Consider the following 13,904-nt stretch of genomic DNA (forward strand, 5'->3'; position numbering starts at 1 on the left):
CTGGCTGAAAGAAAACTCGACTGCCAGGGAGAAAAGGGGGAAAAAGAAGAAAGGGGTTCCCTTAGAAAGAATGAAGGGAATGGTCAGGAAAGAAAAAAAGCCAGAAACTTTTGTAATTTTTGAGATTCATTGTACATATCACACTTTAATTTGCTCAATAAATGAAGTAAAACAGTTGGTTTTTTATTTTTTTTTATTATTTTTTTTGCAAATGACTTTTTCATAGGCTTATATTCTTTAGATAATTTATAATGAGGCAACTGGAAATGGTGATTTTAGGAACACAAACTTGACTAAAGCAACATTTACATGCAAAATGTATATTTTGATATATGTTATGCAGTACATCCAGTCTAGCTAATGAACCTCTGTAGTTGCTTTACATCTTAAGAGAACTGCCCTATATCTTACGAATATAAATCAATAGCATCATAAGCAAATTTTACATATTCCATTTTGGGAACATTCATGATGGAATGAAAGATATCAAATATATGACTGATTTATCACCTGCCAACTCAGGGTCAAACTGCTTGCTTTGCATGGGGAACGTAAGTTGTTATGTAAGGATGGATAGTTTGACTAAGGATCATCCTCACCATCCTCTAAGCCAGGGGTGGGCATCTATGGCCCTTTTACGACCTATGGACTTCAACTCCCAGAATTCCTGAGCCAGCAGGGCTCAGCATGGTTGGTTCAGGAATTCTGGGAGTTGAAGTCCACAAGGCATAAAGGGACCATAGTTGCTCACCCCTGCCCTAACCAAAGCATAAATCACACCTTATAATTATCCTACATTATCCTATATCCTCGTGATGTTGTCTTTATCTTATCTCCAGCCCCAACCGAGGCAGCTTAAAGTTATTTTTATCAGGTCCACTTATAAAGGAGTGTTTTAATCTCCCATCACAATTTGTTCTATGATTGTGGTCTGAGATGTTTCTCTGACAATATGGTTAATGACTCTGGAACTGCCCAACTCCTACAGGCTTTTGGTTGCTGGGGTTACACGCTTCCTTCCTTCCAGATGCAAGGGCCACCTCCCCCACCCACCACCCACCCCATGGTCAATTTTGTCTGGGCTGCTGGAGAGAGCAGATACCTAGATTCCACAAAGGTACCTGCTTGTTTTAATACCTGACTGGTACTTCCAAAAGCACTTGTCAGAGTTGGCACGCTAGATCCATGTTCAGAAGGAGTCTGACTGATAGATCCTAGATACAAGCACTCTGCATCTTGACAATTTGATAGGAAGCAAAATATGTTGTTCTGAGCACTATCTATACTCACCCCATTCAATTCAAGGATTGCTAGCTTGGCTTCATGTTTCATGGAAAGGGATCAGGGGTGGGTTCCACTTACCTTTACTACTGGTTCACAACGGAAGCTTCTCCGCATGCACAGATTGTCCATTATGACATCCGTGCGGGTGGGCGGAGCCTCCCACCGCTTTTACTACCGGTTCACAAGAACCGGACAGAACCAGGAGCAGCCCACCACTGAAGGGGATCCACCGATTTCTTTCCTTAACCTATTCCCAATTAAAAGGGTAAAATTAGCACCTTTTACCTTGTTCATGTCATAGTACCCAGCTTAGCAATCAGGGAAGCAAATTTTGCACCAGCCTAATTTTCTACTGTTTAAGAACTGGAAGATTCACGCATCCACCTGGTTATGTGTCCACAGTGGGAAAATAACTCCATGGTTAAGCAATTGCTTTAATTATGTGAGTTTTAAAAAATGTAACCAGGGATTTTTTTTCCCCCCTTGAAATCATCCTAAAACAATCAGGCATAAGAATAAATTGGTTTGGTCCACTCCGGTGGCAGTAATAGCAATGCTTTATTACAATCATTGACCGGATCAAAAAATAAAATGAAAAAAAAATTGAGATAGCAAATAAAAATCATAGTCAAATCTAATTATAACATCGGAAAGATCAAAGTACGGCCTAGTTTATAAATAGTTAAATAAAACTTGACCACATTAAGAAACATCAAGTAACGGTGATCAGATAACAGCAACTGTAAATAAAATGGCGCCAGGTGATCAGAAAAACTGACTAGACAGGGTGAAATATGATGGCAGAACTGGTAGAAAAGAACTTGTTCCTCCTCAATTAAAATCAGTCATACGGCTGCTGCTGCTGCTGCTGCTACCAAGAATACTATAATAACTAAAAAGAAAACTCTCCCCTTAAAAGTTTTTAATGTAGGTCTCCACCCCTAGGTTTAAGAAATAAAAAATAAAATGTTGCCAATCCTTCTTTTCCCCATTTTCTTGCTTGAGATGATAATCTCCCTTGGAAACAATTCAAGGGCCTGAGTTGGGTGCAGAGCCAACCCAGATTAACACCCCCACCCCCACCAAGAGTACCTGCCACTCCTCCCCGAGCCGGCACCCCAGGCACTGGCTGGGAATTACAGGACATTTTCTGGAGGGATTTTGCTACTTCTTCATGCTTTCCAGTAAAAAGGTTCCCTCTGTTGCTGGAAGACGGCAATAGCACAGAGGTGCGGAGAGAGACCTCCAGTTTTCTCGCCCTTCCATTCATCCGAGGAGGAGGAACCATAATGGATCCCTTCAGATGGCAAAGCCCTCCTTCGCCCAGCTGCTTGACTTGCTGAGCTGTTCACCCCAGCTGAGCATAAGGGTCCTTTGTCTTACCATTCAGGGGACGAGGAAGGTTTCAACGTAAACTTGCTGATTTAAAGATGGGGGCACGGAAGGGGGAGAAGTCCTCAGAAAAGGAGACGCCTTCGTCTCCTTTCAGCTCTCCATAATTTGAAATTCTCCTGATTGTGTTTTGGTTCTTTTGGGGTGGGGAGGGGGGAGTCTCGCAGGGCCTCAGGGCAGAATATAATAAGGGGTGTTTTTCTTTCTACTGTGTATTGTTTTCCTTCATTTCTACCCAGTCCTGGCAACATTTAATAGCACAAAAGTAAAGTTAATTGGAGAAGGCAAACATCAGTGGGAATGAAACAGCGGTCAGACAGCAACAAACCATTCCCACTATTTTTGTGGGAAAGCCAGGATGCAAAAGCAGAATAACAGAATAAAAAGAGTTAGAAGGGACCTTGGAGGTCTTCTAGTCCAACCTCCTGCTCAGGCAAGGAAACCCCATGTCATTTCAGGCAAATGGTTGTCCAAAGCCTAGGAAATCTATCTGATAGATTTCATAGGAACCAAACATTTCCAAATGGATAAACCTTGGTTTAACCTTACAGAGGAAGTGGCACACCAATTGTTTTGAGAAGGCTGTGTTTTCACTGCTCTCCAGACATGGACATGGCTGTACTTGTGCACTTCACTGGGCAGGGAATGCCAAGGTGATTACTGTAAAAAAAAAAAAAAAAACTCAGCCAAGTTGGTCAATCAGATAACTGCCTTTGTCGTCATGCTCCATACTGACCAATTGCTTAATGTGGCAGATCTTCTTGAATAGAGACATAGATCCTGCAATGATACAAAGCAGTGGTAAAATCCAATTTTTTTTACTACCAGTTCTGTGGGCGTGGCTTGGTAGGAATGGTGTGGCTTGGCGGGCATGGCTTGGCAGGCATGGCAGGGGAAGGATACTGTAAAATCTCTATTCCCGCCCCACTCCAGGGGAAGGATACTGCAAAATCCCCATTCCCACCCCACTCTGGGGCCAGCCAGAGGTGGTATTTGCCGGTTCTCTGCTCAAAATTTCCGCTAGTGGTTCTCCAGAACCTGTCAGAACCTGCTGGATTTCACCCGATACAAAGGCACACAACTTCTCTTTCCCAGAAAGGGAAAAGAAGAGCCTCATAGTATCTTGAAGCTCATTGAAAATGGCTGCTGAGTTCTTACTTGGAAAGCGATCTTACTTCTCACCTTCCTTCCTCAGGGAGGAAAGCTTATTTTAAAGGTAACCTAATGCCAGTCCTTTAAAAGTTGTTCAGGTGTTTTGAAGGTAGGACATTGCTCTTTGGATGGGAGAGGAGGAAAGCAAAAGAAATGGCAAACAACAATGCTTGGCAAGCAGTCATCTAGACTTCATACTAGGCAGAGAAGAGATGACACAGCAAGAACATGGTATGAAGTCATGTGGAGCAATGGGGGAACAGTGAGAAATGTCCCTAGGGAAAAAAAGATCAGTGAAAGACCCCTCTCAGAAGAAGGGGGGAAATGCTGTGAAATATCCAGGCATTTGAAAAATAGTGGGAAAAGTCAGACTTTCTGTGTAGGAAAAGACTCCACTAGGACACAGAAATACTGGACAATAGACAACACAGTGGACTCTTTCTTATGGCCATTTTATTGTACATTCCTCTGGTCTTGTGCTCCCTCATTGCTAAGCCCTGCTCTGCCTCAGCAACAAGGCCAGTGACTGGGGCTGGCCTTACAGCTTTAATGCAAGATTTCAGGGCAGCATTTGGGAGATTCCTCTGGCTTCATCTCCCCTGCCACCCAGGATTGCCAGTCATTGCTCCATTTGAAATGTGATGGAGCAAGTTTAGTGACAAATCAATGAGGACCTAGAATGAAGATTGTGCTAATAATGGGTCACTTGGGCTTGCTCTGAACATGCATCTGTTAATCCAGGGGTTCCCCCCAACCCCAAGCCATGGCCCACTACTGGGCCATGAGCCATTCAGAAAGCAGTGGATGAGAACATGTGCATGCGCACGCATCTCCATTTGCACGAGCAATGGGTGAGTGCATGTATGTGTGCTCCATTTGTGCCAACATGCATCTGCCAGCCACTTTCACAGACCATCCCTTCCCCCACCCCCCACCGGTCTGCAAAGCTTGAAAGGTTGGAAACTCTGTGTTAATCCACTGGAAGACCAACAAGCTGACAAGTTGATGGGACAGTGTAGAGGGTTGAGCAGACTTCTCTGCTACTGCTCGCCAGGGAATGTGTGCATCTGTTCTTTGAGGACAGTTGCATAGGGGTTGCCTTTATATTTCTGCAAATGTGACATTCTGGCTAGGAGGCACTCAAACAGCAAAGCACAAAACAGGAAGTCAGCTCAATCAATCAGCACTTGCAGTTAGGATTTGGGAGATGTACATGTTGGCCCTGTCTGCAGCCATCTGCAACCTATGCTTACCCATCAACTCCTTTGCAGCATAAATAAATTGGTGACGCCTATGGGCAGTTGCAGACAGCTCTAAATCAATCCTAAGTGTATGTGATGCAGTGGGTGCACTCAGTCTCATAGTACATCAAGAGAGCTCTCTCCTCCCTCTTCATCCTGTGTTCCTTCTCCATCTGACCTCAGCCTGGTGTTTCTGGTAATGTACCAAAAGCAAAATAGCCCTGGAAAAGAGGAGCCAAATGGGATGGGTTAGAAGTAGGACCATGTGGCCAATAGGAGCTGGGCAGGAGCCAGCTCCTGGAGCACCAGGATTATCACAGAGGTAGTATAGATGTCTATATGGTGCTATTTGTGCCAGGAAAAGAGGAAAATACTATTTCTTAACAGTGTTTTCATTCTAAACTATGCACGACACAAAGGTATCATGCGAACATTTAATATTGCTTTCCAAAACAATATTATAGTTGTTAATTAACCATCCTATTCTTCAAATTACCTTATCGGGTCCAGAGGAAACAGAGGAAGCAAAAGGAAAAAAAAAAATCCTGAAAAATCAAATAAATTTTCTAAATAGGAAGCTAGTGTTATTACCAAGTCATGCTTTAAAGAGAGATAGAAAAAACCCTATTTTAGCTTATGAGTATAAATAGCTGTGAGATAAGAAAATAGTCAGGCTAATACATCCTTTGGCTGCCTTAAAAAATGCCCATTAGAACCATTCACAGCTCTGACTAAATTTACCTCCACGTGTGGTTTTTGCTGTGTTCCTGATTCAACTCAACACCTGCATGACCTCATAATCTTCTTTGTCTTCAGCAGTTAAGCCTGCTAACCTCTGCAGTTCACCAGGAAACACACAAATACACAGTTCTCCAGAAGAAGGACTAAAGGCTGTGGGAGCCAGTCATTTCCCCATTGATGGAAAATCTGGTCTCCTCATACCTGCCAGCTCTCTCTTCCCTCTCCAGAAAGGAAGCTGTGAGGTCACATTGTGTGCTTTTGAAACTGCACAGAGGATGACTTGCTGATTCTGCAGCAACTCCCATTGCAAACATGAAGTTTTCACAAGACCCAAACGAAGCAGTTCACGGCTGGGGATGAGACTATTTGGATGATGATGGCAATTGTTATCATCATCATCAGCAGCAGCAGCAGCTTTCTAAGCTCAAGTGAAGAATACCCTGCCTCCCTCTTTGGCTTTTTCTGGGTTTTGAGATAGGTGGTGAGGAGGACCGAGAGGTCAGCTTGAATGCAATGCTGAGAATCCGAGGTGGCGCAGTGGTTAGGGTGCAGTACTGCAGCTACTTCAGCTGACTGCTAGTTCAGCAGATCAGCGGATCAAATCTCACTGGCTCAAAGTTGACTCAAGGTTGACTCAGCCTTCCATCCTTCCGAGGTGGGTAAAATGAAGACCCAGATTGTTGGGGGAAATATGCTATTTAGTATACTGTCTTTGGTGTAAGCCGCCCAGAGTCCTTGGAGAGTGGGCGGCATAGAAATATGAATAATAAAATAAATAAAATAGAATCAAAGTCCTCACAGTGTCAAAACCGGGAATAAGGTTGTGCGCACTTTGCAAATAATGCAGAACTTCTGCAAACTTGCCTCCTCCCTGCCATTGGTGAAAATACACCCCCCACTTTTCCCTCTTCCAGATTTCTGCTCAAGCTTGCAAAAAGAAAAAGAAAAAAAAAGGACGCATCTGCTTTAATAGCTGCATTATGCATTGCCTCCTTCAGGGAAATGTGCTTTTTGAAAGCTTGCACAGAGCCCTGTAAAAAAAAAAAAAAAAGGCTGCATTAATGAGTAACAGAGAAGGATGATCAAGTCTTGCAGAAACCAATTTAAAAAATGTCTATTACATATCAAACTGGGAGAACCTAATGTTTTTTTCAATCAGCAAGTAAGTGCAGTAAAGTTTCTTTCCTAATGACTCATAGCCATTGTGGTGAGACACTTCCAGTTACTAATACTCTTGGGCTGTTTCCACTAGCCTGGGATAGCTCAGGGTTCTGTCAGGCTTGGCTAGAAGTCCATCTGAATCGATCAAGGTAAGCCTTTCCAAGGCAGTCAGGGAATGCAAAGTTGGGGAAAGCTGAGTAGAGAAATTTGGAGGGTTGCTGCTAGATTGGGTTGAGTAAACGTGTAGTTGCAAACTAAGCAAAAAGCAGAAGAAGTTATTCACAGGGGTAAAATGCCAGGGGTAAAAAAGGTGCACACGAAGATTGTCCTTTTATCTGGAGTCATTTTCAGAAATAACAAGGTTAATCTCCCAGCTTGGTAAAAGCTACATGCCATGCAATGCCAGCAGACACTGCTATGTGGACTCTGTATGAAGACTCAGAACTTTTCAAAGGCAGGCAGGAGAATGTTCTCTAGTTTGTATGCCCTGCATCTTTAAATTAAGAGTGCTTCATGAGCGTGAATTGTTTAAGCATTCCAAACATTGGAGAGATCTTAACTTGTATCGCTCCTTTAGATCCTTTCTATTTTCTCAACACTCCACTGTTTTATATAGAATAGAATAGAGCTGGAAGGGACCTTGGAGGTCTTCTAGTCCAGCTCCCTGCTCATGTAGGAGACTCTAGTCTATACCAGTGATGGCGAACTTTTTACTTACCGAGTGCTGAACAGGAACGTGCTTCGCGCCCTGAGCATGCTCGCATGCCATCTGCGGTAGCACGCGGCTCCTCCCTATGTGCCGCACACACAACTGCACATCTGCGCATGCACACAGCTTTTGTGCATGCGCACTAGCGCATGCTACATGTGCAACCACACCATCTGCACATGCGCAGCTTTTGTGGACACAATATATGTGTGCACAATCTCACACGCATGCGCAAACACTTGCGCATGCACAGGAGAGCTCTGAAGACCAACTGGGTCCCCTGAATTGAGCGCATGCGCAGTTTCAAGTGAGCTTGGCGATGACTCGTGTGCCCGGAAAAATGGCTCTGCGTGCCACTTCCGGCACGCGTGCCATAGGCTCTATACCATTTCAGACAAGTGGCTGTCCAGTCTCTTTTTAAAACCCTCCATGGATGAAGCACCTATAATGTCTGAAGGCCAGCTGTTCCACTGGTTAATTGTCCTCACTGTTAGGAAGTTTCTCCTTAATTCCAGGTTGCTTCTCTCCTTGATTAGTTTCCAATCATTGTTTCTGGTGCTTTGGAGAATAATTTGACCCCCTTTTCTTTGTGGCAGCCCCTCAAATATTGGAATACTGCTATCATGTCACCCCTAGTTTTTCTCTAGACTGGCCAAACCCAAATCCTTCAACTGTTCTTCATATGTTTTAGTCTCTTTTGATCATCTTAGTTGCTTTTCTGTGAACTTTTTCCAAAGTCTCAGCATCTTTTTTGTAGTGAGGTGACCAAAATTGGTTGCAGTATTCCAGGTGTGGTCTTACTAGGGTTTTATAAAGTGGTACTAATACTTCACGTGATTTTGATTCTATGCCTCTGTTTATGCAATCTAGAATTGTATTAGCTGCTGCCACAAATTGCTGGCTCATATTCTAGTGATCATCCACTAGACCTCCAAAGTCCCTCTCACAGTTACTGTTTTTGAGCCAGGTCTCGCCTAATATGTTGCTAAATAGATCTATGCCTTGCACACAGGCCTCATCCAGACATATACAGTGCTTCTCAGCCAGTAACTGGGCCATTCGTTCTGCGCTACTTATATACGTCTTCATATACAGGACAGCACAGCATACTATGGGTGTTAAAGCAACCTTTCTCAACCTAACTGCCTCCAAGCATGCTAAAACATGACTCTCAAAACTCTATGCCAACCCAACCTTTGAATATGACTTGAAACGCTTCAAATTTTGACAACCAAAGAAATTGGATGTCATGTGCCTAAAAGGTGCGGTAGCATCTGCAATTCCATCACCTTCACCAATTTTGGGCCTGCATACATTATAAATTAATTATTTCTCAAACTTGGCAACTTTAAGATATGTGTATTTCAGCTCCCAGAATTCCCCGCTAGCATTTATCTACCTATTATTTATAGCTTAGGGAGTGTTGTAAGTGCTTTGGGAGAAACCATTGTAGCTTTTGGCATCATTGTTTTTGCTCTTTCAAGTGTCTTTTCTCTTCAGGCGAGGCAGGGCATGCAAAGAGCCAAGGGCACTTTGAAATGCCAACATTTCCAAGATCAGGATAATTTATTAAAAATACTTTCCCATTCCACAGATACATTGTAAACTTTGCTTCCACCAATAAGTGCCAAAAAATATTCCTGGGATTATCCCAAATACATGGTTTTCTCTCTGGCTGAATTCCTTGTTTCTTGCAGACTCAGAGGGCAAGTCAATCTGCCATCCAGGAGTGCCGTGTTTTTTTGCCAAGTTTTGTTGTGTTGTTGTTTGGGCAAAGGTTCTGTCATTTGAACAGTGGCAGGTAGCAGAATATTAAGTAGATTTTTTAAATTTATTGGCATTATTATTTGGGAAGTTAATTACTGCTGAAATTTGCTAGCTATTTACTAGCTGTTTTTTAAGGTAAAAGTCCCAAGTACTTCAAGGGGATAAAATAATAAAATTCCCACCACATTAAAAACTATAACATATACACAGGATAGATAGATAGATAGATAGATAGATAGATAGATAGATAGATAGATAGATAGATAGATAGATATCCAAATAAAAATGTATTATTTCTTGTAACAGGCAAGATATCTTGGCAGGCATTTAAAACAATCTTAGCAGCAATAGAAATAAATGAATTTGTCAGACCTGATTTCTAGCAGTTTCTCTGTGTATAAGTGTTCTTCTTACACTTACATTTGTTCTTCTGTCCAGTTCCTGCATTTGGATCTGCGTTTGTTTGAAGAAGTCTATACAATTCTTAAATTCCCTGTGTATCCAATTACAGTTGGCCAATAATTATTCTTTTTTAAAAAAATATTTTTATTAAACAGTTTTTCTTAAAAAAACAAAACAAAAAGAGATATTAACACTTTCTTCTTTTCAACAGTTTCACGTCGGTAATACATACTTATACATTTTCTCTCTCTTATCCTAGTATATCTTTTATGCATATATTTCTAATATATCATATATATACTATTATACTGTATTATATTATTCTAATTGTTTTATTTACATTTGACATAAACGTGTACCTAATTTCCTTTCCACTATTTTTATTTCTTCCCATTTGTTCCTATATTTCTCCTCCTAATTCAACCGTTATTTAGTCTTCCCTTGTCCTTTTTTCCCTTTTCCTCCAACCATTTCTACCATCTCTCCCAGACTAGGTAATATTCTGTTTCCTCTTTTTCTTGTATCTCCTTCATAAGCTTATCCATTTCCGCACACTCCATGATTTTTCTAATCACATTGTCTTCTGATGGTATATTGTTATTTTTCCAGTTCTGGGCATAAACTATTCATGCTGCTGTAATTATGTGAATGATTAAATTTCTTTTTCATATGACCCTGAAATTATTCCCAGTAAGAAAGTTTCTGGCCTCATTTCTACGTGTTGATTTATAATTTCTTCTATTTGTGTTTTAATTTTTTGCCAGTATTGTTTCGCCTTATGGCAAGACTACCACATATGATAATATGTTCCCTTTTGGTGTTTACATTTCCAACTTAATGGTGAAGTATTAGGAAACATCTTTGCCAATCTGGCTGGTGGCAGATGCCACCTATAAAACATTTTATATATGTTTCCTTTATAGGTTACAGATACAATTCTGGATACAATATTTAATTAGATAAGTGGGAGAAATTGTGGGATACAAATTATAAATTAACAATGGCCAATAATTATTCTATTCTATTCTATTCTATTCTATTCTATTCTATTCTATTCTATTCTATTCTATTCTATTCTATTCTATTCTATTCTTAATTCTAATTCTATTATTCTATTCTTTTCTTTGTTCTTTATTCTTTCGCATTCTTTCAAGCATTTTCCCTAACATGCACAATTGGATGCACTTCTTTTCTTATTAATCCTAAAAAAAAAACCTTTCCTAAACAAGGCATCCTCCTTTGATCCATGGAACAAATACAAACCCTGCTTGTTGATTCAGGAGCCTTGCAAAAATTGAGCATGGTGGACTTAACATTTCAACACAGGTGCCATATGAATAAGCTTGGCTGTTAAACATCACTTTGTTTTATGTCTCCTTCAAACAAATATGCACTGGCCACAATTAAAAGGTAAAGTGGCATGATCAAAGGGGAAATAAAGTTAAGCGGTCAACACTTAATGTGCAGCTTTGTAACTGAAGGTGGCATCCCTTAGAAGGCAGGAGTACCAGCACACATGTTCCTTCAAGTCCTCTTGACTTCAGCTCAGCCAGTCAGGCCAGTGCAACTCCAGATTGCAGGAACTATGGTCCTAAACAAGTGGGATACCTAGATTGCCTGCCCCAATCTCTAATAAAGGTGAGAATCTTTTGGTCTGACCAGGTCTCATTCTTTTAGCTCAACACTAAAAGGTCATTTTGGCAGTAGTTTTGCTCTCCAAGCTTTTTTCTATTTAGTTTCTGAACGTTTCATTGCCAGACTAGATAATGTCATCATCAGGGTTTTCTTGTCCTATTCCTCTTCAGCTTATAAATGTCATATGTGCCAGTGTGGTCAGTTGGTCGTGTGACCAAGTCTGGTAACAAAATGTTCAGAAACTAAACTGAAACAAGCTTGGAGGGCAAAACCATTGCCAAAATCTAAAACCCAAGCTACGAGAATTTTCTATTATTTCAAAACTAAAAGGTCATCTTAACCACATCATGTTTGCCCTGGACTACCACCAAGGCTGATTCCACACATATGTGAGCAGTGGCAAAGCCTACCAACCTCTTGGGCTGTGCTTCCCATTTATAGGTAGTTCTCAACTTACAACCATTCATTTAATGACCATTCAAAGTTACAACCGCACTGAAAAAGTGAGTTATATAACCAGTTCTCTCTCTTGTGACCATTGCAGTATCTCCACAGTCATGTGGTCAAACATCAGGTGCTTGACAATCATCATGTGTTTGCGATAGTTCCACTGTCCCAGGATTCTGGGATGGTCGTTTAAAACCTTCCTGGGGGGGCTTTGGACAAGCAAAGTCAATGGAGGAAGTCAGATTCACTTAGGAACTGCATGATTTACTTGAAAATTGTAGTGATTCACTCAGGGGTGAAATGCTACCGGTTCAGACCGGTTCTGCTGAACCGGTAGCGATGGCGGCAGGTGGTTCGGAGAACCGGTAGCGATGGCAGCGTGAGGCTCCACCCACCCGCTTGGTCATCGTTACTTCCTGATTTTAACCAGGAAGTAACCTGTTTTTTACCCTCTGTGCATGCGCAGGATTTGCACATGCGCAGAGGGTCTGCATGTGCACATGATGTACACGCACTTCCAAACCGGTAGGGAAGGTAAGTAGATTTCACCCCTGGATTCACTTAACAACCATGGCAAAAAGGTCATAAAATGGGGCACAACTCACTTAACCACCTTGCATAGCAACAGAAATTTTGGATTCGATTGTGGTTCTAAGTTGAGGACTGCCTGTAATTGACACCAGTAGTGAAATCCATTTTTTTTTACTACTGGTTCTGTGGGCGTGGCTTGGTGGGCGTGCTGTAGTGTGGCTTGGTGGACGTGGCTGGGTGGGCATTGCAGGGGAAGGATATTGCAAAATCTCCATTTACCCCACTCTGGGGCCAGCCAGAGGTGGTATTTGCTGGTTCTCCGAACTGCTCAAAATTTCCGCTACCGGTTCTCCAGAACCTGTAAGAACCTGCTGGATTTCACCCCTGGTTGACGCTGAGGCCAACCTTTTTTAAAATGAAAGTAGAGGTAGTCCTCAACTTACGATCAAATCTGAGCCCAAAATTTCTGTTACTAAGTGAGACAAAGTGAATTTTGCTTTATTTTATGACCTTTCTTGCCACGATTGTTAAGTGACTCACTGCAGTTGTTAAATTAGGAACACGGTTGTTAAGTGAATCTGGCTTCCCCATTGACTTAGCTTGTCAGAAGGTCAAAAAAGGGGATCGCATGACCCCCCCCCCAGGACACTGCAGCGATCATAAATATGAGATAGTTGCCAAGTGCCTGAACTTTGTTCACATGACAATGGGGAGGCTGCAACAATCGGTAAGTGTGAAAAACGGTCATAAGTCACTTGTTTCAGTGCCATTGTCACTTTGAACGGTCACTAAATGAACTGTCATAAGTTGAGGACTACCTGTAAATACAAACCTCCAAACTGGGACAAGCAGAGAGTAATGCTGGAATATTCCCCACCCCACCCCACCCCATTGTTCAGGCTCACAAGCTGGGCAAGGAATGCATAGCTGAGGTTGGAGCCCTTCCATGAATGAAACCACAAACCTCCCACGGATCTCAGACTCACTTTCTGGACCACTCGAGTGAAAGCACTTTCCCTTCTCTTATGCTCAACCACAAAAGCTGTTCTGCTGCCAAAGGGGAAAGAGAAAGCTTTATGGGAGAGAATCTCGCCACAAATGACTTAAGCTGATGCTTAAGCTGAGTGTGGCCTTCTCAGGCAGAAATTGTTTGTAGCAGAGGTGGGTTTCAGCAGGTTCTGACCAGTTCTGGAGAACCAGTAGCAGAAATTTTGAGTAGTTTGGAGAACCGGTAGTAAAAATTCTGACTGGCCCCGCCCCCATCTATTCTCTGCCTCCTGAGTCCCAGCTGATAGGGAGGAAATGGGGATTTTGCAGTAACCTTCCCCTGGAATGGGATGGGAATGGAGATTTTACAGTATCCTTTCCCTACCACACCCACCAAGCCACACCCACAGAACCGGTAGTAAAAAAAATTGAAACCCACCACTGGTTTGTAGTGA

Source organism: Pituophis catenifer, unplaced genomic scaffold (assembly GCF_029215685.1).
Source record: "Pituophis catenifer annectens isolate HBS135680 unplaced genomic scaffold, rPitCat1.0.hap2 SCAF_2, whole genome shotgun sequence".
NCBI classification, from domain to species: domain Eukaryota; kingdom Metazoa; phylum Chordata; class Lepidosauria; order Squamata; family Colubridae; genus Pituophis; species Pituophis catenifer.